This window comes from Ranitomeya variabilis, chromosome 1, assembly GCF_051348905.1.
Source record: "Ranitomeya variabilis isolate aRanVar5 chromosome 1, aRanVar5.hap1, whole genome shotgun sequence".
Lineage (NCBI taxonomy): Eukaryota > Metazoa > Chordata > Amphibia > Anura > Dendrobatidae > Ranitomeya > Ranitomeya variabilis.
In genome coordinates, this window is record NC_135232.1 from 577,699,665 (window position 1) to 577,725,055 (window position 25,391).

Consider the following 25,391-nt stretch of genomic DNA (forward strand, 5'->3'; position numbering starts at 1 on the left):
CGTTAAGGTTCAGGCTATTTGTGACTGGACACAACCTACATCTGTTAAGAGCCTTCAGAAGTTCTTGGGCTTTGCTAATTTTTATCGTCGGTTCATTGCTAATTTTTCCAGTATTGTTAAACCTTTGACTGATTTGACTAAAAAGAGTGCTGATGTTGCTGATTGGTCTCCTGCGGCCGTGGAGGCCTTTCGGGAACTTAAGCGCCGGTTTTCTTCTGCTCCTGTGTTGTGTCAACCAGATGTTTCACTTCCTTTCCAGGTGGAGGTTGATGCTTCCGAGATTGGAGCGGGGGCGGTTTTGTCACAGAGAAGTTCTAATGGCTCGGTGATGAAGCCATGTGCTTTCTTCTCTAGAAAATTCTCGCCCGCCGAGCGCAATTATGATGTGGGTAATCGGGAGCTTTTGGCCATGAAGTGGGCATTTGAGGAGTGGCGTCATTGGCTTGAGGGTGCTAAACATCGCGTGGTGGTCTTGACTGATCACAAGAATCTCATTTACCTTGAGTCTGCCAGGCGTTTGAATCCTAGACAGGCTCGTTGGTCGTTATTTTTTTCTCGTTTCAATTTCGTGGTTTCATACCTGCCAGGTTCAAAGAATGTGAAGGCAGATGCTCTTTCCAGGAGTTTTGTGCCTGACTCTCCTGGAGACACTGGGCCTGCTGGTATCCTTAGGGATGGAGTAATATTGTCCGCCGTATCCCCAGACTTGCGACGCGCATTGCAGGAGTTTCAGGTGGATAAACCGGATCGATGTCCACCAGAAAGACTGTTTGTTCCGGATGATTGGACCAGTAGAGTCATCTCCGAGGTCCATTCTTCTGTGTTGGCTGGTCATCCTGGAATATTTGGTACAAGAGACTTGGTGGCCAGGTCTTTTTGGTGGCCTTCCTTGTCTAGGGATGTGCGTACCTTTGTGCAGTCTTGTGAAGTGTGTGCTCGAGCTAAGCCTTGCTGTTCATGGGCTAGTGGGTTGTTGTTATCCCTGCCCATCCCGAAGAGGCCTTGGACGCACATTTCCATGGATTTTATTTCTGATCTCCCGGTTTCACAGAAAATGTCCGTTATCTGGGTTGTGTGTGACCGCTTTTCTAAGATGGTTCATTTGGTGCCCTTGCCTAAGTTGCCCTCTTCCTCTGAGTTGGTTCCTTTGTTTTTTCAGAACGTGGTTCGTTTGCATGGGATTCCGGAGAATATCGTTTCTGACAGGGGATCCCAGTTTGTGTCTAGATTTTGGCGGACGTTTTGTGCCAAGATGGGCATTGATTTGTCTTTCTCGTCTGCATTCCATCCTCAGACGAATGGCCAGACGGAGCGAACTAATCAGACCTTGGAAACTTATTTGAGGTGTTTTGTTTCTGCTGATCAGGATGACTGGGTTGCTTTTTTGCCACTGGCCGAATTTGCTCTTAATAATCGGGCTAGTTCGGCCACGTTGGTCTCTCCTTTTTTTTGTAATTCGGGGTTTCATCCTCGTTTTTCCTCTGGTCAGGTGGAGTCTTCGGATTGTCCTGGAGTGGACGTGGTGGTGGACAGGCTACATCACATTTGGAATCAGGTGGTGGACAATTTGAAGTTATCTCAGGAGAAGACTCAGCAGTTTGCTAATCGCCGTCGCCGCGTGGGTCCCCGACTTCTTGTTGGGGACTTGGTGTGGTTGTCTTCTCGTTTTGTCCCTATGAAGGTCTCTTCTCCTAAGTTCAAGCCTCGGTTCATCGGTCCTTATAGGATCTCGGAGATTCTTAACCCTGTATCTTTCCGTTTGGATCTCCCAGCATCGTTCGCTATTCATAATGTGTTCCATCGGTCGTTGTTGCGGAGGTATGAGGTGCCTGTTGTTCCTTCGGTCGAGCCTCCTGCTCCGGTGCTGGTAGAGGGAGAATTGGAGTATGTTGTTGAAAAGATCTTGGATTCTCGTGTTTCCAGACGCAAACTCCAGTATTTGGTTAAGTGGAAGGGTTATGGTCAGGAGGACAATTCCTGGGTGGTCGCCTCCGATGTTCATGCGACTGATTTGGTCCGCGCCTTCCATAGAGCTCACCCTGATCGCCCTGGGGGTTCTCGTGAGGGCTCGGTGACCCCTCCTCAAGGGGGGGGTACTGTTGTGGATTCTGTTTGCGGGCTCCCTCTGGTGGTTACTGCTGGTACTGGGTGACTTTGGTGGGTTGCGGCCTTTGGTTTCCATCTGTCCATCAGAGGCTGGGTGTTTCCTATTTTACCTGGCCTCTCTGTCATTTCCCTTGCCGGCTATCAATGTGTTCAGATGTGCTCTGTTTGGTTCCTGCCTACCTGCTCCCAGATCTTTCAGGATAAGCTAAGTGCTGATTTTCAGTTGTTTGGTTTTTTGTCCAGCTTGCTTAGAATGTCTCTTTGTTAGCTGGTTGCTCTAGTGGACTGAGGTTCTCCCCATGTGCCATGAGTTGGCACATGGGTTCTTGTAATCTCAGGATGGTTTTTTTGATTAGGGTTTTTTGCTGACCGCTCAGTCCCCTTTTGTGTCATTCTGCTTTCTAGTTTTCAGCGGGCCTCTATTTGCTAAAGCTATATACATCATCTCTATGTATGTGCCTTCCTCTCATTTCACCGTCAATACATGTGGGGGGCAACTATATCTTTGGGGTTAATTCCTCTGGAGGCAAGTGAGGTCTTTGTTTTCTCTGCAGTACTAGTTAGCTCTTAGGCTGGTGCGTGGCGTCTAGAACCAACGTAGGCACGCTCCCTGGCTATCTCTAGTTGCGTTTGTCAGGCGTAGGGCAGCGGTCAGCCCAGGTTCCATCACCCTAGAGCTCGTCCGATATTTGTTATGCTTTGCTTGTCCTGGCTATCCCTCGCCATTGGGGATTCATGACAGACAACCCAGGAATTATCCTCCTGACCATAGCCCTTCCACTTAACCAAATACTGAAGCCTCCGTCTAGAGATACGAGAATCCAAAATCTTCTCCACCACGTACTCCAATTCACCCTCGACCAGCACCGGAGCAGGAGGCTCAACAGAAGGAACCACAGGTACCACATACCTCTGTTGAGGGAGGATTTAAAGTGATCCTTCACGGTTAACCCAGTGATTTCCAAATTAATATATAAAGTGTTGCCGGCAACTGAAAATGACCAGACGGAGACGTGCGTCTCTGTATGGGGGATCGAGCTGATCTCTGGCCCCCGTTTATTTTGTATATAAGTTTTCATTGTCACAGAAATTATACTTCAACCAATCAGCATAAGAACACGCTCACAGTTCTTAACCTATAAGAATACAGGAAAAACTTAACCCATGAGAATACAGCAAAAATGGAAACTACATATATGGTCATGGCTTTTTGGCACAGTATGTGTTTTTCTAACAGATGCCTCAGTCTTGTATAGTGATACACCCCCGAATCTCTTATCTGGCTCGAGACAGAAGACTCAAGGTCTTTATACCAATTATGAACAATAGCCTAGTTGAATAACTGAATTTATCTTTAAGCAACAAGAAAATGGAGTCAAAAACACAAAAATGGAGAATCTAGCACAAAATGGAGAACCTTTCATAATTTGTTCCTTCACATTCCCCCCTAGATAAATTTTGTTAATTAATGTCCAGCATCAGAGATACTATCCCAAGCTCTAAGCTCGAGGGGTACTGGTCTTCACATGACTGGTGCCATGTTACCAGCCATTTTAAATACAGTTTCATTAATATCTACAAGCGAGGGAAAAATCTTATTATTTAACAGTATAAGATATAGCAGTACAAAAAGTATATAAGAAAATATATTTTCACCTTGACAATCCCCCCTAAACACTAAGTTTTTTTTCCTTAAAGAAAGATCCTTCGAGACTGTCCATGTGATGGGAAAAGGGGAGGTGGATTTCTTCATCCAGACACCTCAGAAACTCTCCCCTAGCGAGAGGCCTCCAGGCAGCTGAACCCTTCACTAACCTCACATGGAGTTCTCCCACTGTCCCTAAACTAAATCTCTTAGCATCATCTGAGAATGGGGGGTTTTGTCTACTCTCTTAAGGGGGACATACTTAGGGATCTCCCCTGGATCAGTACCATCGTACTCTGGTGGGTCTACTTCTTGATTGAGGAAGGTGCCAGTCGAGATTGCTTTCACTAACTACCTAGGCCTGCCCAGGTGTACTTATACATCTATCATATTGTCATTATCTGTTTGTAAAATGGGAAAGGTTGGTTCTCTGGTGGTGGGGGCGACATGACATGCTGGTCTACAGCTCCTTCCCAAAAGGATTACTGTCAGCCTACTCCTAAAAGTTAATGTCCCCACTATCCACCAACCACAATCCTGTGTCAGCTTCTTATATCACTGCATGTGATCTTGTCTGGACAGGATTCAGTGTAATTCTCTTAGGTCGGGTTGCAGCACGGGTCATACAAGTGTTAGGGCTCAAATCCTCAACTATACCCTAAAAGGCATCACAGCTATAATTAACAAATCTTTGTTCACTGTAATATATATATTATTAATCCATTCAACATTTTTATTAATCTGCATCTGTGGTACTATAGAAGCAAAGCCAGCATAAATCTGGTTCTGGGCTTTAAACTGATCAAGCACCCCCCTTGGCACTCCAATGGTATCAATATATACTAGTGGATCTTCTTCATAACTCATATAGATCTGATCAAAACTTCTCCTCTTTCTGGTAGGTTCATCAGGTATCTTTGGATCCCAAAAATAAAATCTTGAACTGCATAACTAGTTTAACAGGGGTGCATTGGCCTATCCAGGCATTAGGCAACCTAGGACGGAGCTTACCATCTCCACATAACCAATAAATGTCGTACATATATTCTGTATATTTGATTAGCAAATCAGTATCTAGAGAACTGCTCCCTTTGCAGAAACCTGTCTCGAAGATCCCTACTAGTGTACCTGTGGTGTCGTGGGAATTATAGCAGGTGTAATTGTCAGCTAATACAGTTACTTCTCCTAGGACCTTTAGTTTAGGTTCCTCATGAATTAGTGGGACATAATCTGGGCAATCAGTGGACTTCAAACCTTTCAACAAGTTCATGACACAGGCAGTGGTGTTGTCATCAGGAAAAAACAGTGCATGTGTGTATAGGTGTGTATTCGCAGCAGCACAAGCAATACATCCTACAGAGATATTCTAGACTCTTACATTGTATCTCACCCATTCTAACCATAGATTTTTCCTTGGGGCTGTCAGGTTTACCCAGAGAATAATGGGACCAGAATTCTTATTTTTACAATAGGGACCAAAGAGGTAGGGGCGAGGATAGCCCTCAGTTCCAGGATCAAAAACAACAGTCTTTTTTACAGTGTGAGGCATGGATCCAGGTGCTCTTTCCTTCGAGTTTTACTGCAGTAGGGGTAACCAGGATCACCGTGTGAGGTCCTTCAAATCTCGGCTGGAGACAATCTCTGCGCACAAACTTTTTCACATACACCAGGTCTCCTGGCACAAAGGGATGGTGTCCAGGAACCTTGTCTGGGTCTGGAAGAGAACTGAAAACGGTTAAATGCACTTTGGCAAGATGTCCATGTAAGGCCTGCACATAGCTAGTCAAGTCCTGGTACTTGAGCTGCAACTGTTGTGGAAAGAAACATTCAAGATTGGGGCTCCTGCCAAACAGAATCTCATACGGTGACAGTCCTGTCTTCCTGTTTGGGGTATATCTTACTGAAAACAAAACTAGAGGAAGGCATTCTGTCCGTAGTTTACCAGTCTCTGCCATTGCCTTCTGGATTTTAAGCTTAAGAGTTCCATTTAGTCTTTCCACTTTTCCACTGCTCTGCGGATGGTATGGAGTATGCAATGCTTGACTTACCCCCAGTGCTGCCATTACCTCTGACATGATCTCTCCAGTAAAATGGGAGCCCCGATCGCTTTCAATGACTTCAGGAACTCCATACCTGCATATGATCTCAGCCATCAGTTTCTTCACCGTTGTCTTAGCCGTAGCTTTGGCAACTGGGTAGGCTTCTGGCCAACCTGAAAATAAATCAATGCAGACAAACACATACTCATACATCCCTACCCTGGGTAACTGAATATAATCAATCTGCAGTCTCTGGAATTGGTTAAAGGGCCGGGGAGTGTGTTTGGATGGGGTTTTCACTGTCCTACTCTGATTATGTGTGACACATATCATGCAGCTCTGTACCTGCCTTTCTGCGCAGGTGGAAAACCCGGGGGCAATCCATTGTTTCTGTAGGGTGTCACACATGGCCGTCTTCGAGTGGTGCACATTCCCGTGCAGAACCTGTGCCATCATTGGGTACAGTACCTGTGGTAGGCAGACCTTTTCACCCCTCCCCCATAGCCCAGTGACGGTATCAGAGCAAGCCCCTATTTTTTTTTTGCCACCTATTTTTCTCCTCCTTACTTGCCTGTTCTTGTAACCGGGCTAAGATGTCTTTCAACACAAGTGGAGATGGTGGGGTGTCCAGGTGATGTACTCTAGAGGCCACAGGAGTGCTTGCTGCTTTCTTGGCAACCTGGTCTGCCAGTGCGTTACCCTTTTTGTCCGTCCATCAGTGCCTTTAGTATGTGCCTTTACCTTTATGATGCCTGTTTGGGTGGGAAGCTGTAGTGCATTCATAAGTTGCTGGACTGCCTCAGCACGTTTAAAGGGGTGGCCATTTGCTGTCAGGAAAGCCCTGGCTCTCCAGGTAGGCCCATAACCGTGTGTAATGCCAAAAGCATACCTGGAATCAGTGTAGATATTTACAGTCTTACCTTCTGCTAGTTTGCATGCTTCTTGTGCAGACATATGAGTTGGCATTGAGTCTGCCTTGATTACCTCATGTTCTGAGACCACAGCATATCTGGTACAGAAGCGTCCTTGGTCATCTTGGTGACGGGATCCATCTACAAAAAGCTCAAAATCAGCATTAGAATAGGCACACTAGAGACCAGCCGTTTCCTGAGACATCAATTCTAGACAATCATGTGGTTTGGAAACCTAATCTTGTTCCTCTGGATCCATTCCAGAAAGAAAGAGTGTCCTTTTTATGTCACCTACTCCTCCCCCCTTTGGATTCATGGGAACTGGGAGAAAAGTAGCGGGGTTTAGGACAGTGCACCTTTTTTTTTTTAAAATCACATTAGTAGGCATGAGAATAGCACACTGAAGTCGCAGCTGTCTAGCCATGGACATGTGGCCAGGTTGTACTTGGTTAAGGATACTATATACATCGTGTGGGGTGTGGACCATCAGTGGGTAATTTGATTGAGTCCATGAGGGTTTTAACAGCTTCAGCATTCTTCACTGGAGTCCCGGCAGTGGTAATAAACCCTCGATTGGCCCATTGGGCTCCTAAATCATGAGCAATACCAAATGCATACTGTGAGTCCGTGTATATATTAGCCCGCCTGTCTTTGGCCAGAATACATACAGTAGGCAGAGCCTGAAGTTCTGCTTCTTGTGCTGACAGTGAGGGAGGGAGTGCAGCTCCGTGCACTACAGTGTCTTCCGTAGTAACAGCGTATCTGGTGTGGAATCTGCCAAAATTATCAGCACATCTTGAACCGTCTTTCAGGGCATTGTAGAAAGGTTGCATTATACGGGATGCGTCCGGTATCCACTGACAACAATAAGTACATAGTCCAAGAAAACTCTGGAGTTCAGTCTCATCTTTTGGTAAAGGAAGGGAGCTGACGGCTATTTTTCTTTCTTTTGTGAGGTGTCTGGCACCCTGAAGGAGACAGTGACCCAAAAATATCACTTGACCAAGGCAGAACCGAAATTTCGAGGCCGAAACCCGACAGTTCAGATCTGCCAGATACTTGAGAAAACTAACAGTGGCAACAATGGCTTCCTGCTCTGTCCGTTCACACAACAAAAGATCAGCCACATACTGAAGCAGCGTGACATAGGGGTGATCTAACTGCCAGGGTAAAAGACACTCGCCCATATTTTTTGCAAATTGATTGGGACTTCTTTTTTTTTGGGCCCCCTGTGGCATAACTGTCCGCGTCAATTGTCATCCCTGATAAGTGAATGCAAACAGAACTGGCAATCTGGGTGTAATGGAATGCTGAAGAAGACATTGGCAAGATCGATAACTATGAACCAAGCGGCATCCTGAGATATCTGGGACAAAAGAGTATGTGGATTAGGCACCGGAGTTTCTGGAACAGTAACTGCATTAACTGCCCGTAAACCTTGTACCAACCGGTACACAGGGGGTTGGCCGGGTGGGGTCTTTTTCTTAATGGGAAACACGGGTGTGTTACATGGGGAAACACAGGGTATCAGGGCACCATTATCGAGTAACGTTTGTATTTGCCCCTTGAGACACTGCTCCTGATCATATTTCAAAGGGTATTGATGGACTTTAGAAAAAAGGGGCAACAGGTTTGAGAAACACTTTTACTGGTTCTACAGGCATTATTGGGGGAGAATCTGGGTCTATCAGGACCATCTGACCATCATCTTGGAATTATATCCTGGAGCAGAACTGTGATAATAAATCTGCCCCCAGTAAATTTACCGGACATGAGGGAGAGATTATGAACTGAGCAGTAACTTCAGGGAAAGGTCCCACAGGGTTAGGTTTTATAAGAGTATATTTATTGGGTCTGTTATCTACTCTAATTAAAACAAGCTCTTGATCTGAGAATTGACATGGGGCTGGGGAGGGACCTTATCATCAAGCAGGGAGACCCCCTGTTCCGTTCCAGATCATCATTTTTAATTGTTTGTCTTTCTGACACATTATTCTCAAACGCTTTCTCAATACCTTCCTGCACCACAAAACATCCAGACTTTATCATAGTAGTAGACAACTTTCCTTTTTCAACGTAACGGTAACAAAAACAACTAGAATTCACTTTCTCTGTTGATCCTCAATTTGCTATATATCAACCACTCAACTTACTTTTACCAGTCTTTCAATCACTTACAAATTTCCTTCTAAAACTAGACACTAGATTTCACTTTCAAATTCCAGATTATAATATTTCTTTGTACTTCAAAACAATATTGTCACCTTAAACAGAACACAAATCTACCAGCGCGTAATCTACACCAAGAAAATACAGAGAAACCTTGGAATGCAGCCACATTCTGGTAAGGAGGGGGCAGTAACAGGAGAGGATCACAGCATTCCTCTACACAGAGAAAGGAGACAAGCCATAGCGCAGCTACGCAACCCCTCCCATCGGATATTTCAAAGACAAACACAAACGAAATACAATAGTTCTTAGACTTAATTAATTTCTACAAAATCTTCATCGCACAATTCACATACCAGAACACCTTAGAAAAACCTATAATTGAGAATATTTTCCCCATTTTTAGGCTAACAATATCAGATTCATAATACAACTTCAAAGACTTCTTTTCCTTCCACAAAAACGGATTCTCCTTTAGAGCTAAATATCCTTCTTAGTTGTGCATAATACCGACGGCCTTACGGTTTTATTCCACTGGGTCTCTCTCTGTCCCCCGCTGGGACAACCCAAAAACGCGGTACTCAGTGAAAGGAGGAGGGCGTCTTAGACTTAACCCTCCGGACACCCCTGGAAATATTTAAATCAATATATTCCTGAGTTACGCATCCTACCCAATCTTCGATCACCTCACCGCGCCTGATTCTAACAGTGATCAGGAATTCAGGATATTTTGACTATAAAGAGAATTACATCACTGGTCAATCCGGGGTGTCCGTCCCTTATGAGGTACGGTTCGAGCACTGGGCTTCCAACGGAACTACACCTCTATATGATTCCACCCAAAAATCATCCCACCTCCGGGGACAAACCTCAGATCCTCTTTGCAGCAACAAACACAGGAAAACCACACCAAACGGTCAGTCTGGACAGTATAACTGCCAACTTACCGTTGTTGTTGTGGGGGATGATCAGTCCCAATTTTCCAGTGCCTGCGTCCGGTCCGAGGATCCTTTGTCTTGTTGTCCTCCGGGGGGGCAGAGGCGTTCCTGCTTGGATCCCGGGTTTTCGGCACCAACTGTTGAGGGAGGATTTAAAGTGATCCTTCACGGTTAACCCAGTGATTTCCAAATTAATATATAAAGTGTTGCCGGCAACTGAAAATGACCAGACGGAGACGTGCGTCTCTGTATGGGGGATCGAGCTGATCTCTGGCCCCCGTTTATTTTGTATATAAGTTTTCATTGTCACAGAAATTATACTTCAACCAATCAGCATAAGAACACGCTCACAGTTCTTAACCTATAAGAATACAGGAAAAACTTAACCCATGAGAATACAGCAAAAATGGAAACTACATATATGGTCATGGCTTTTTGGCACAGTATGTGTTTTTCTAACAGATGCCTCAGTCTTGTATAGTGATACACCCCCGAATCTCTTATCTGGCTCGAGACAGAAGACTCAAGGTCTTTATACCAATTATGAACAATAGCCTAGTTGAATAACTGAATTTATCTTTAAGCAACAAGAAAATGGAGTCAAAAACACAAAAATGGAGAATCTAGCACAAAATGGAGAACCTTTCATAATTTGTTCCTTCACACCTCCGCAACAAAGACCTATGGAACACATTATGAATGGCAAACGATGCTGGGAGATCAAAACGAAAAGACACCGGGTTAAGGATTTCCAAGATCTTATAAGGACCGATGAAGCGAGGCTTGAATTTAGGAGAGGAGACCTTCATAGGAACATACCGAGAAGACAGCCACACCAAATCCCCAACACGAAGTCGGGGACCCACACCGCGGCGGCGGTTGGCAAAGCGCTGAGCCTTCTCCTGTGACAACCTCAAATTGTCCACCACATGGTTCCAAATCTGCTGCAACCTATCCACCACAGAATCCACCCCAGGACAGTCAGAAGACTCAACCTGACCCGAGGAAAAACGAGGATGGAAAGGAAGGCCACCAGAAGGACCTAGCCACCAAATCTCTGGTACCAAAAATCCCAGGATGACCTGCCAACACCGAAGAATGAACCTCGGAAATAACTCTGCTAGTCCATCTATCCGGGACAAACAGTCTCTCTGGTGGACAACGGTCAGGTCTATCCGCCTGAAATTTCTGCAGCACTCGTCGCAAATCTGGGGAAATGGCAGACAAAATCACTCCCTCTCTGAGAATACCAGCCGGCTCAGAAACTCCCGGAGAGTCAGGCACAAAACTCCTAGAAAGTGCATCAGCTTTCACGTTCTTCGAACCAGGCAGGTATGTTGTGAATTTGGATTCTGGGCTCCCCCGGTGGCTACTGGTGGAATTGAACTTGTGACATCATCTTCCCTGTTCACCTGTTCTGATTAGATCTGGGTGTCGCTATATAACCTGGCTTCTCTGTTAGATGCTTGCCGGTCAACAATGTTATCAGAAGCCTCTCTGTGCTTGTTCCTGCTCCCAGACATCTACTAGATAAGTTGGACATTCGTCCATGTTTTGTTTTTGTATTTTGGTTCCAGTTCACAGCTGCAGTTTCGTTACTGTGTCTGGAAAGCTCTTGTTGATCAGGAATTGCCACTCTGGTATTATGAGTTAATGCCAGAGTCCTAAAGTAATTTCTGGATGTGTTTTGTTAGGGTTTTCTACTGACCATGAAAGTATGCTTTCTGTCTTCTGCTATCTAGAAAGCGGACCTCAAATTTGCTAAAACTATTTTCCTGCTGCGTTTGTTGTTTCATCTCATATCACCGCCAATATATGTGGGGGGCTTCTGTCTCCTTTTTTTTGGGCATTTCTCTAGAGGTGAGTCAGGTCTTATATTTCCCTCTGCTAGCATTATTTAGTTCTCCGGCCGGCGCTGGGCATATAGGGATAAAAAGTAGGACATGCTACCTGGCTACTTCTAGATGATGCGGTAGGTTTAGTTCATGGTCAGTATAGTTACATCTTCCAAGAGCTTGTTCCTATAGAGGCTTATGCTAGTTCTCTGGCCATGGAGATCATGATAGTTTGACCGGCCCACTAAAGGGTTAAAATCCTTGGCTGAGAAAGGAGAGAAATAAGAAGTCTGCTGAGAGTTTTTTTTTTTTTTTTTTTTTTTTTTCTGTGCTCTTAATTGGATCACTTGCCAGTCTGTCTATGCTGCAGTCTTTCTTTTTTTTTCTCTCTCCTTATAATCTTTGAATGGCTTTGTGTTCACCTGTTAATAATGGATCTTCAGAGTGTAACTGCAGGTTTGAATAATCTCACCACGAAAGTACAAAATTTGCAAGATTTTATTATTCATGCTCCGGTATCTGAGCCGAGAATTCCTTTGCCGGAATTCTTCTCAGGGAATAGATCTAGCTTTCAGAATTTTAGAAATAATTGTAAGCTATTTTTGTCCCTGAAATCTCGTTCTGCTGGAGACCCTGCACAGCAGGTTGGGATTGTGATTTCCTTGCTCCGCGGCGACCCTCAAGACTGGGCTTTTGCATTGGCACCAGGGGATCCTGCGTTGCGCAATGTGGATGCGTTTTTTTTGGCCTTGGGCTTGCTGTATGAGGAACCTCATTTGGAACTTCAGGCAGAAAAAACTTTGATGTCCCTATCGCAGGGGCAAGATGAAGCTGAAATTTACTGCCAAAGATTCCGTAAATGGTCTGTGCTTACTCAGTGGAATGAGTGTGCCTTGGCGGCTACTTTCAGAGAGGGTCTCTCTGATGCCATTAAGGATGTTATGGTGGGGTTCCCTGTGCCTGCGGGTCTGAATGAGTCCATGACAATGGCCATTCAGATCGATAGGCGTCTGCGGGAGCGCAAACCAGTGCACCATCTGGCGGTGTCCACTGAGAAGACGCCAGAAAGCATGCAGTGTGATAGAATTCTGTCCAGAAGCGAGCGGCAGAATTTTAGACGGAAAAATGGGTTGTGTTTCTATTGTGGGGATTCTACTCATGTTATATCAGCATGCTCTAAACGTACTAAAAAGCTTGATAAATCTGTTTCCATTGGCACTTTACAGTCTAAATTTATTTTGTCTGTGACCCTGATTTGCTCTTTGTCATCTATTACTACTGACGCCTATATCGACTCTGGCGCCGCTTTGAGTCTTATGGATTGGTCCTTTGCCAATCGTTGTGGGTATGATTTAGAGCCTTTGGAAACTCTTATTCCTCTGAAGGGGATTGACTCCACCCCATTGGCTAATAATAAACCACAATACTGGACACAAGTGACTATGTGTATTAATCCGGATCACCAGGAGACTATTCGTTTTCTAGTGCTGTATAATCTACATGAGGATTTGGTGCTGGGATTGCCATGGCTGCAGTCTCACAACCCAGTCCTTGACTGGAGAGCTATGTCTGTGTTGAGCTGGGGATGTAAGGGGACTCATGGGGACGTACCTTTGGTGTCCATTTCATCATCTATCCCCTCTGAAATCCCTGAGTTCCTGTCTGACTATCGTGACGTCTTTGAAGAACCCAAGCTTGGTTCACTACCTCCGCACCGTGAGTGCGATTGTGCTATAGATTTAATTCCGGGTAGTAAATACCCAAAGGGTCGTTTATTTAATCTGTCTGTGCCTGAACATACTGCTATGCGAGAATATATAAAGGAGTCCTTGGAAAAGGGACATATTCGTCCATCGTCATCTCCCTTAGGAGCCGGTTTTTTCTTTGTGTCAAAAAAAGACGGCTCTTTGAGACCATGTATTGATTATCGGCTTTTGAATAAAATCACGGTTAAATATCAATACCCATTGCCGTTGCTGACTGATTTGTTTGCTCGCATAAAGGGGGCCAAGTGGTTCTCTAAGATTGATCTCCGTGGGGCGTATAATTTGGTGCGGATCAGGCAGGGGGATGAGTGGAAAACCGCATTTAATACGCCCGAGGGCCACTTTGAGTATTTGGTGATGCCTTTTGGTCTTTCTAATGCCCCTTCAGTCTTCCAGTCCTTTATGCATGATATTTTCCGCGATTTTTTGGATAAATTTATGATAGTGTATCTGGATGATATTCTGATTTTTTCGGATGACTGGGACTCTCATGTCCGGCAAGTTAAGAGGGTTTTTCAGGTTTTGCGGTCTAATTCTCTGTGTGTCAAGGGTTCTAAGTGCGTTTTTGGGGTTCAGAGAATTTCCTTTTTGGGATATATTTTTTCTCCCTCTTCCATTGAGATGGATCCTGTCAAGGTTCAAGCTATTTGTGATTGGACGCAGCCCTCTTCTCTTAAAAGTCTTCAGAAATTTTTGGGCTTTGCCAACTTTTATCGTCGATTTATTTCTGGTTTTTCGGATGTCGTTAAGCCATTGACCGATTTGACTAGACAGGGTGCTGATGTTGCTAATTGGTCCCCTGATGCTGTGGAGGCCTTTCAGGAGCTTAAGCGCTGTTTTTCTTCTGCCCCTGTGTTGCGTCAGCCTGATGTGACTCTTCCTTTTCAGGTTGAGGTCGACGCTTCTGAGATCGGAGCTGGGGCAGTGTTGTCGCAGAAAAGTTCTGACTGCGCCGTGATGAGGCCTTGTGCCTTCTTTTCCCGTAAATTTTCGCCCGCTGAGCGGAATTATGATGTTGGGAATCGGGAGCTTTTGGCCATGAAGTGGGCGTTTGAGGAGTGGCGCCATTGGCTCGAGGGGGCCAGACATCAGGTGGTGGTATTGACTGACCACAAAAATTTGATTTATCTTGAGACCGCCAGGCGCCTGAATCCTAGACAGGCGCGCTGGTCATTATTTTTTTCTCGGTTTAATTTTGTGGTATCGTACCTACCAGGTTCTAAGAATGTTAAGGCGGATGCCCTTTCTAGGAGTTTTGAGCCTGATTCACCTGGCAACTCTGACCCCACAGGTATTCTTAAGGAGGGAGTTATCTTGTCAGCCGTTTCTCCAGACCTGCGGCGGGCCTTGCAGGAGTTTCAGGCGGATAGACCGGATCGTTGTCCACCTGATAGGCTGTTTGTTCCTGATGATTGGACCAGTAAAGTCATCTCTGAGGTGCATTCTTCTGCGTTGGCAGGTCATCCTGGAATTTTTGGTACCAGGGATTTGGTGGCAAGATCCTTCTGGTGGCCTTCCCTGTCACGAGATGTGCGAGGCTTTGTGCAGTCTTGTGACGTTTGTGCTCGGGCCAAGCCTTGTTGTTCTCGGGCTAGTGGATTATTGTTGCCCTTGCCTATTCCTAAGAGGCCTTGGACACACATCTCGATGGATTTTATTTCAGATCTGCCTGTTTCTCAGAAGATGTCTGTCATCTGGGTGGTGTGTGACCGTTTTTCTAAGATGGTTCATTTGGTTCCCCTGCCCAAATTGCCTTCTTCTTCCGAGTTGGTGCCCCTGTTTTTTCAAAATGTTGTTCGTTTGCATGGTATTCCTGAGAATATCGTTTCTGACAGAGGAACCCAATTTGTGTCTAGATTTTGGCGGGCATTTTGTGCTAGGATGGGCATAGATTTGTCTTTTTCGTCTGCTTTTCACCCTCAGACTAATGGCCAGACCGAGCGGACTAATCAGACCCTGGAGACATATCTGAGGTGTTTTGTGTCTGCTGACCAGGATGATTGGGTTGCTTTTTTGCCATTGGCGGAGTTCGCCCTCAATAATCGGGCCAGCTCTGCCACCTTGGTTTCCCCGTTTTTCTGTAATTCGGGGTTCCATCCTCGATTTTCCTCCGGTCAGATGGAATCCTCGGATTGTCCTGGAGTGGATGCGGTGGTGGAGAGATTGCATCATATCTGGGGGCAGGTGATGGACAATTTAAAGTTGTCCCAGGAGAAGACTCAGCTTTTTGCCAACCGTCACCGTCGTGTTGGTCCTCGGCTTTGTGTTGGAGATTTGGTGTGGTTGTCTTCTCGTTTTGTCCCTATGAGGGTCTCATCTCCTAAGTTTAAGCCTCGGTTCATCGGTCCGTATAAAATATTGGAGATTCTTAACCCTGTTTCCTTCCGTTTGGACCTCCCTGCATCCTTTTCTATTCATAACGTTTTTCATCGGTCGTTATTGCGCAGGTATGAGGCACCGGTTGTGCCTTCCGTTGAGCCTCCTGCTCCGGTGTTGGTTGAGGGTGAGTTGGAGTACGTTGTGGAAAAAATCCTAGACTCCCGTGTTTCCAGACGGAGACTCCAGTATCTGGTCAAGTGGAAGGGATATGGCCAGGAGGATAATTCTTGGGTCACTGCATCTGATGTTCATGCCTCTGATCTGGTTCGTGCCTTTCATAGGGCCCATCCTGATCGCCCTGGTGGTTCTGGTGAGGGTTCGGTGCCCCCTCCTTGAGGGGGGGGTACTGTTGTGAATTTGGATTCTGGGCTCCCCCGGTGGCTACTGGTGGAATTGAACTTGTGACATCATCTTCCCTGTTCACCTGTTCTGATTAGATCTGGGTGTCGCTATATAACCTGGCTTCTCTGTTAGATGCTTGCCGGTCAACAATGTTATCAGAAGCCTCTCTGTGCTTGTTCCTGCTCCCAGACATCTACTAGATAAGTTGGACATTCGTCCATGTTTTGTTTTTGTATTTTGGTTCCAGTTCACAGCTGCAGTTTCGTTACTGTGTCTGGAAAGCTCTTGTTGATCAGGAATTGCCACTCTGGTATTATGAGTTAATGCCAGAGTCCTAAAGTAATTTCTGGATGTGTTTTGTTAGGGTTTTCTACTGACCATGAAAGTATGCTTTCTGTCTTCTGCTATCTAGAAAGCGGACCTCAAATTTGCTAAAACTATTTTCCTGCTGCGTTTGTTGTTTCATCTCATATCACCGCCAATATATGTGGGGGGCTTCTGTCTCCTTTTTTTTGGGCATTTCTCTAGAGGTGAGTCAGGTCTTATATTTCCCTCTGCTAGCATTATTTAGTTCTCCGGCCGGCGCTGGGCATATAGGGATAAAAAGTAGGACATGCTACCTGGCTACTTCTAGATGATGCGGTAGGTTTAGTTCATGGTCAGTATAGTTACATCTTCCAAGAGCTTGTTCCTATAGAGGCTTATGCTAGTTCTCTGGCCATGGAGATCATGACACAGGTATGAGACCACGAAGTTGAAACGGGAGAAAAACAACGACCAACGAGCCTGTCTAGGATTCAGGCGCTTGGCAGATTCAAGGTAAATCAGATTTTTGTGATCAGTCAAGACCACCACACGATGTTTAGCTCCTTCGAGCCAATGTCGCCGCTCCTCAAATGCCCACTTCATAGCCAACAACTCCCGATTACCAACATCATAATTCCGCTCGGCAGGCGAAAACTTTCTTGAAAAGAAAGCACATGGCTTCATCACAGAGCCATCAGAGCTTCTCTGCGACAAGACAGCCCCTGATCCAATCTCAGAAGCATCAACCTCGACCTGGAAGGGAAGAGAGACATCTGGCTGACATAAGACTGGAGCTGAAGAAAACCGGTGCTTCAGCTCCCGAAAGGCCTCCACGGCCGCAGGAGACCAATTAGTCACATCAGAACCCTTCTTGGTCAAATCCGTCAAAGGTTTAACCACGCTAGAAAAATTAGCGATGAAACGACGGTAAAAATTAGCAAAACCCAAGAACTTCTGAAGACTCTTTACAGACGTGGGCTGAGTCCAGTCATGAATAGCCTGGACCTTGACTGGGTCCATCTCCACAGTAGAAGGAGAAAAAATAAAACCCAAAAAGGAGACCTTCTGTACTCCGAAGAGGTATTTTGAGCCCTTCACAAATAAAGCATTAGCACGCAGGACCTGATACACCATCCTGACCTGCTTCACATGGGACTCCCAATCATCAGAAAAGACCAAAATGTCATCCAAATAAACAATCATAAATTTATCCAGATATTCTCGGAAGATGTCATGCATGAAGGACTGAAACACAGAAGGAGCATTAGAGAGTCCAAAAGGCATCACTAAGTACTCAAAATGGCCTTCGGGCGTATTAAATGCTGTTTTCCATTCATCTCCCTGCTTAATGCACACAAGGTTATACGCACCACGGAGATCTATCTTGGTGAACCAACTGGCACCCTTAATCCGAGCAAACAAATCAGACAATAGTGGCAAAGGATACTGAAATTTGACTGTAATTTTATTCAGAAGACGATAATCTATACAAGGTCTCAAAGAACCGTCCTTCTTGGCCACAAAAAAAAATCCTGCACCAAGAGGGGAAGAGGATGGGCGAATATGTCCCTTCTCCAAAGACTCCTTTATATAACTCCGCATCGCGGCATGCTCTGGTATAGACAAATTAAAAAGTCATCCCTTAGGGAATTTACTACCAGGAATTAAATTTATAGCACAGTCACAATCCCTATGAGGGGGCAGGGCACTGGACCTGGGCTCATCAAATACATCCTGGTAGTCAGACAAAAACTCAGGGACCTCAGAAGGAGTGGAAGAAGCAATAGACACCAACGGAGTATCGCCATGAATTCCCTGACAACCCCAACTTGACACAGACATAGCTTTCCAATCTAAAACTGGATTATGAGCTTGCAGCCATGGCAGACCCAAAACGACAACATCATGCAAATTATGCATAACGAGAAAGCGAATCACCTCCTGATGTACGGGAGTCATGCACATGGTCATTTGCGTCCAATACTGAGGCTTATTCTCAGCCAATGGCGTAGCATCAATTCCCCTCAGAGGAATAGGAAATTCCAAAGGCTCCAGGACAAAACCACAGCACCTGGCAAACGACAAATCCATCAGATTCAGGGAAGCACCCGAATCCACAAAAGCCATAACCGGGTAGGACGACAAAGAACAAATCAAAGTAGCAGACAAAATAAATTTAGGCTGTATAGTACCAATGGTGACAGGTTTAGCGATTTTTTTTAAGCGTTTAGAGCATGCTGAGATAACATGAGTAGAATCACCACAGTAAAAGCACAACCCATTTTGACGTCTATGACTTTGTCGCTCAATTCTGGTCACAGTTCGGTCACATTGCATAGACTCAGGTCTCTGTCCAGAAAATACCGCCAAAGGATGAGCAGATTTGCGCTCCAGCAAATGCCGATCAACCTGAATGGCTAAAGCCATAGAATCACTCAGACTTGTAGGGGTGGGAAACCACACCATAACATTCTTAACGGCCTCAGAAAGACCTTCTCTGAAATTTGCAGCCAGGGCACACTCATTCCATTGAGTAAGCACCGACCATTTCCGAAATTTTTGACAATACACCTCTGCTTCATCCTGACCTTGAGAGATAGCCAGCAACGCTTTTTCTGCCTGATTCTCAAGATTAGGCTCCTCATAAAGCGGTCCAAGAGCCAGAAAAAATGCATCTACATTAAGCAATGCAGGATCTCCTGGCGCCAGAGAGAAAGCCCAATCTTGAGGGTCGCCACGCAAGAAGGAGATAACAATTTTAACTTGCTGAGCGGAATCACCAGAGGAACGAGGTCTCAGAGATAGAAATAACTTACAATTATTCTTAAAATTTTGAAACCTAGATCTATCTCCAGAAAACAACTCAGGAATGGGTATCTTTGGTTCTGACATAGGGCTACGAATAACAAAATCCTGAATACTTTGCACCCGTGCAGTAAGATGATCCACACTAGAAGTCAGAGTCTGAACATTCATGTCTGCAGCTGAGCTCAAAACCACCCAGAGTTCAAGGGGATGAAAGAAGCTAAACAGACTGCAGCAAAGGAAAAGCGGGAGGGAAAAAAAAAATGTACTCAGGTCTTCTTTTTATCCCACTTCTGCGATGCATTAAACACTTTGTGGCCTGCTATACTGTTATGATCCTTAGTGGTTGAGGATCACAAATTACTCCAGCTAAGTAACAAACATAGGACAAGCTCTAGGGAGGTGGCAAACTGGACTGACCGCAAATCTGAACCTATCCAAACACACTAGAAGTAGCCGGTGAACGTGCCTAAAAATCCTAGATGTCTCGAGCCAGCCTGAGGAACTAACTACCCCTAGAGAGAAAGAAAAGACCTCTCTTGCCTCCAGAGAAATAATCCCCAAAGATATAGAAGCCCCCAACAGATAATAACGGTGAGGTAAGAGGAAGGCACATACACAGGGGTGAAAGCAGATTCAGCAAATGAGGCCCACTAATACTAGATAGCAGAAAATAGAAAAGGGAATCTCTGCGGTCAGTAAAAAACCCTTACAAAATATCCACTCTGAGATTTCAAGAACCCCCACACCAACTAACGGTGTGGGGGGAGAACCTCAGTCCCCTAGAGCAACCAGCAAGCGAGGAAATCACATTTTAGCTGGACTAAAAACATAATGAACACTGATAATCAAAAAATGATCAAACAAAAACTTAGCTTGTCTTGGAGAGACTGGGAGCAAGGTAGACACAAGGAATCTGAAGAGCACTGAATACATTGATAGCAGGCCAGGAACTGAGTATCCAGGTGAGCTAAATAGGAAACCAACCAAGGATAACGAACCAGCTGATGCTGCAACCTGCAGAAAGACAACACTACACAGTACCGCTTGTGACCACTAGAGGGAGCCCAAAAATAGAGTTCACAACACTAAGCTCAATTTCAGCTAATTCTGCATTGAAAAAGTCAAATGGTGCTCCTTCCCTTCCGAGCTCTGCTGTGCACCCAGAGATTTACCCCCACATAGAGGGTACACAGGAGGGTACTCAGGACAAATTGGACAACAAATTTTGGGGTCCAATTTCTCCTGTTATCCTTGTGAAAATAAAAAATTGGGGACGAAAAGATCATTTTTGTAAAAAAAATATGATTTTTTATTTTTACGGCTGTACGTTATAAACTTCTGTAAAGCACTTGGGGGTTCAAAATGCTCACCACACATCTAGATAAGTTCCTTAGGGGGTCTAGTTTCCAAAATGGTGTCATTTGTGGTTTTTTTTTACTGTTTAGGCACATCAGAGGCACTCCAAACGAAACATAGTGTCCAATCTCAATTCCAGCCAATTTTGCATTGAAAAGTCAAACGGCGCTCCTGACCTTCCGAGCTCTGCCATGCGTCCAAACAGTGGTTTACCTGCATATATAGGATGTCAGCATACTCAGGACAAATTGTACAACAACGCTTGGGGTCCAATTTCTCCTGTTACTCTTGGTAAAACCCAAAAATTGGATTTGAAGTACATTTTTTGTGAAAAAAAGTTAAATGTTCATTTTTTTTAAACATTCCAAAAATTCCTGTGAAGCACCTGAAGGGTTAATAAACTGAGTGTGGTTTTGAGCACCTTCAGGGGTGCAGTTTTTAAAATGGTGTCACTTTTGGTTATTTTCTATCATATAGACCCCTCAAAGTCACTTCAAATGTGAGATGATCCCTAAAAAAAAATGGTGTTGTAAAAAGGAGAAATTGCTGGTCAACTTTTTTTTTTACCCTTATAACGTCCTAACAAAAAAAATGTTTCCAAAATTGTGCTGATGTAAAGTAGACATGTGGGAAATGTTACTTATTAAGTATTGTGTGTGCCATATCTCTGTGATTTAAGGGCATAAAAATTCAAAGTTGGAAAATTGCTAAATTTTCACCAAATTTCCATTTTTTTCACAAATAAACGAAAGTCATATCAAAGAAATTTTACCACTATCACGAAGTACAATATGTCACGAGAAAACATTCTCAGAATCACCGGATCCATTGAAGCGTTCCAGAGTTATTACCTCATAAGGGGACAGTGGTCAGAATTGTAAAAATTGGCCCGGTCATTAACATGCAAACTACCCTAGGGGGTAAAGGGGTTAAGTATTCAAATAATAATAATAATAATAATAATAATAATTTTATTTATATAGCGCCAACATATTCCGCAGCGCTTTACAACTTATAGAGGGGACTTATACAGACAATAGACATTACAGCATAACAGAAATCACAGTTCAAAACAGATACCAGTAGGAATGAGGGCCCTGCTCACAAGCTTACAATCTATGAGGAAAAGGGGAGACACGAGAGGTGGATGGTAACAATTGCTTTAGTTGTTTGGACCAGCCATAGTGTAAGGCTCGGGTGTTCATGTAAAGCTGCATGAACCAGTTAACTGCCTAAGTATGTAACAGTACAGACACAGAGGCTATTAACTGCATAAAGTGTATGAGAACATGATGGAGGAACGTGATTATGTTGTTGTTTTTTTATTAATAGGCCACACAGGGATAGTTAGGTTAATGCGTTGAGGCGGTAGGCCAATCTGAACAAATGAGTTTTTAGGGCACGCTTAAAACTGTGGGGATTGGGGATTAATTGTATTAACCTAGGTAGTGCATTCCAAAGAATCGGCGCCGCACGTGTAAAGTCTTGGAGACGGGAGTGGGAGGTTCTGATTATTGAGGATGCTAACCTGAGGTCATTAGCAGAGCGGAGGGCACGGGTAGGTTGGTAGACTGAGACCAGAGAGGAGATGTAGGGTGGTGCTGAGCCATGGAGTGCTTTGTGGATGAGGGTAGTAGTTTTGTACTGGATTCTGGATTGGATGGGTAGCCAGTGTAATGACTGGCACAAGGTAGAGGCATCGGTGTAACGGTTGGCGAGGAGTATGATTCTGGCAGCAGCATTCAGGACAGATTGGAGTGGGGAGAGTTTGGTAAGAGGGAGGCCAATTAGTAGAGAGTTACAATAGTCCAGACGAGAATGAATAAGTGAGACAGTAAGAGTTTTTGCAGAGTTGAAAGTAAGAAAAGGGCGAATTCTGGAAATGTTTTTGAGATGCAGATAAGAAGAGCGAGCCAGTGATCGGATGTGGGGGGTGAATGAAAGCTCGGAATCAAGGATGACTCCAAGGCAGCGGGCATGTTGCTTTGGAGTAATGGTGGAACCGCACACAGAGATGGCAATGTCAGGCAAAGGTAGGTTTGTAGAGGGAGAGAACACGAGGAGTTCAGTTTTTGACAGGTTCAGTTTCAGATAGAGGGAGGACATGATGTTAGAGACAGCGGTAAGACAATCACTGGTGTTTTCTAAAAAGGTCGGCGTGATAACAGGAGAAGAGGTATATAATTGGGTGTCGTCAGCATAGAGATGGTACTGGAAACCAAATCTACTGATTGTTTGTCCAATAGGGGCAGTATACAAAGAGAAGAGGAGGGGGCCTAGGACTGATCCTTGAGGAACCCCAACAGTAAGGGGAAGGTGAGAGGAGGAGGAACCAGCAAAACAAACAGTGAAGGATCGGCCAGAGAGATAGGAGGAGAACCAAGAGAGAACGGTGTCCTTGAGGCCGATGGAGCGGAGCATAGTGAGGAGGAGCTGATGATCCACAGTGTCGAATGCTGCGGAGAGATCCAAGAGAATTAGCATGGAATAGTGACCATTAGATTTAGCTGTTAGTAGGTCATTAGAGACTTTAGTGAGGGCAGTTTCAGTAGAGTGTAAAGAGCGGAAACCAGATTGAAGAGGGTCGAGAAGAGAATTATCTGAGAGATAGCGGGTAAGACGGGAGTGGACCAGGCGTTCCAGGAGTTTAGAGATGAAGGGAAGATTAGAGACAGGTCTATAATTAGCGGCACAATTTTGATCGAGGGAGGGCTTTTTAAGTAGTGGATGTATGATGGCATGCTTAAATGAGGAGGGAAAAATACCGGAAGTGAGGGAAAGGTTGAATATTTTTGTTAGGTGAGAGGTGACAGCCGGGGAAAGGGACTGGAGGAGATGCGACGGAATGGGGTCGCTGGTGCAAGTGGTCGGGCGAGAAGATGCAAGGAGCCTGCTTACTTCTTCTTCTGTAACTGGTTCAAAGTCAGAGAGTGAACTAGAATGAAGTATAAGGAAGACCACCACATGTGTAAGAGTGCCACTTTCATCTTCCCTACTCCTACAAGGACTGGGAGGAATACATCACCTAATTATTACCCTTGGATTAGAGCTGGCTTTATAAGGCCTGCTTCTTTTCCAGTTCAGTGCTATATAATCAGTTATCTTGTGTAGGTGTATGGTGAGTGCTTCCTTGTTGAGCTCTGGTTGCTTCTCAGTAGTTGCTAATGGTCGTTATCGGTTCTTGTTTATTAAGGCTGTGTGCATACGTAGCAGATTTTTCGCTTTTTTTCACGTTTTTTCAGCTATAAAAATGCTATAAAACCGTGAAAAAAATGCTTACGTTAACCATCCTATTTAATAGAATGCAATCCGCATTTTTTGTGCTCATGCTGCGTTGTTTTCCTGAGCGGAATCGCATTCCAGAATAAAACGCAGCATGTTCATTAAATTTGCGGAATTGCGGGGATTCCGCACACCTAGGAATGCATTGATCTGCATACTTCCTATGCCCACCATGCGGGAAGTAAGCAGATCATGTGCGGTTGTGTACCCAGGGTGGAGGAGAGGAGACTCTCCTCCACGGACTGGGCACCATATAATTGGTAAAAAAAAAAAAGAATTACAATAGAATTAAAATAAAAAATAGTGATATACTCACCTTCTGATGGTCCCGGAGTCTTCCCGCCTCACAGCGGTGCACGCTACCGCTTTCGTTCCCAGGGATGCTGTGTGTGAAAGACCTGCGATGACATCGCGGTCACGTGACGTCATCTCAGGTCCTGCATACAAAGCATCTATAGGAACGGAAGCCGCTGAGGAGTTCGGCTGCCTTCGGAAGGCGAGAATAACCATTTTTAAAATTTTTTTTATTATTTTTAACATTATATCTTTTACTATTGATGATGCATAGGCAGCATCAATAGTAAAACGTTGGTCACACTTGTCAAACACTATGTTTGACAAGTGTGACCAACCTGTCAATCTGTTTTCCAAGCGATGCTACAGATCGCTTGGAAAAGCTAGCATTCTGCAAGCTAATTATGCTTGCAAAATGCTAGTTTTTAGCAGGAATATGCATGCCAATTCCACATGCAATATTCCCGCTACAGGAGTTGCAGAATTGCCACGGAAATTTCCGCTGCAATTCTGCGACGTGTGCACTTAGCCTAACTATTGTCCCAGGGTTTCCCTTTGGTTTTCATGTTGTTGTTTTTTTTAGCTTTGGTGTTATTCTTGTACCTGACTCCACATCGTCATTGTCACTAGACACCAGTTAATCGGCGACAGCAGTCTGGGAAGGGCTCTGTAAAGCCTCCCTCTGTTAAATATAAATAACGTCTCTTAGGAGGGTGGGGGGCTTTTGTCACGTGGGGGCTGTCACCTCCTGCCTTCACCATCATTCTCCATGGACATTGGACAAGTCACACAAGGAAGCAACAGCTGGTAGCCATGATGATTTCAGATTTCACACAGACAGACGGCTTTTGCCATTCAGAACTTTGGGAAAGATGAGTAACAAGCGCTGATACTTACACATGGACAATCTGTTCGTAACTATTTCATCTATTTTTATGTTTTGCTGCAATATGGTTTTTCTGTGGACAATTCAATAAACCACTACATTTTTTATGAGAATATCATGACATTTTTCTTTAAGAATAACGCACCTGGTAAAGTCCTGTTTAAATAAATGTGCAAAATAAGCATATTTAACATTGGCCAAGCCATCCAGTTTTGATTTTTTTGGGCTATTTTTGCGTGAATTTCCTTCATCTTGCACACGGGGGAAGAGAGAAGAGCTTCGCTAGATATTTTGCAAGTTTTCAGGAATTCCACTTCAAAACTTCAAGT

At 44.7% G+C, this 25,391-nt stretch overlaps 1 long non-coding RNA gene across 1 annotated transcript in view; it reads right to left on the reverse strand.

Moving 5' to 3' along the window:
* Window positions 1-3,124: 3,124 nt before the first annotated feature.
* LOC143769033 (uncharacterized) overlaps window positions 3,125-25,391 on the reverse strand; it is an 898,561-nt gene continuing 876,294 nt past the window's right edge. Inside the window, exon 2 of the long non-coding RNA XR_013214176.1 lies at window positions 3,125-10,363. This is a non-coding gene — a long non-coding RNA (uncharacterized LOC143769033). The remainder of the gene's footprint in view (window positions 10,364-25,391) is intronic.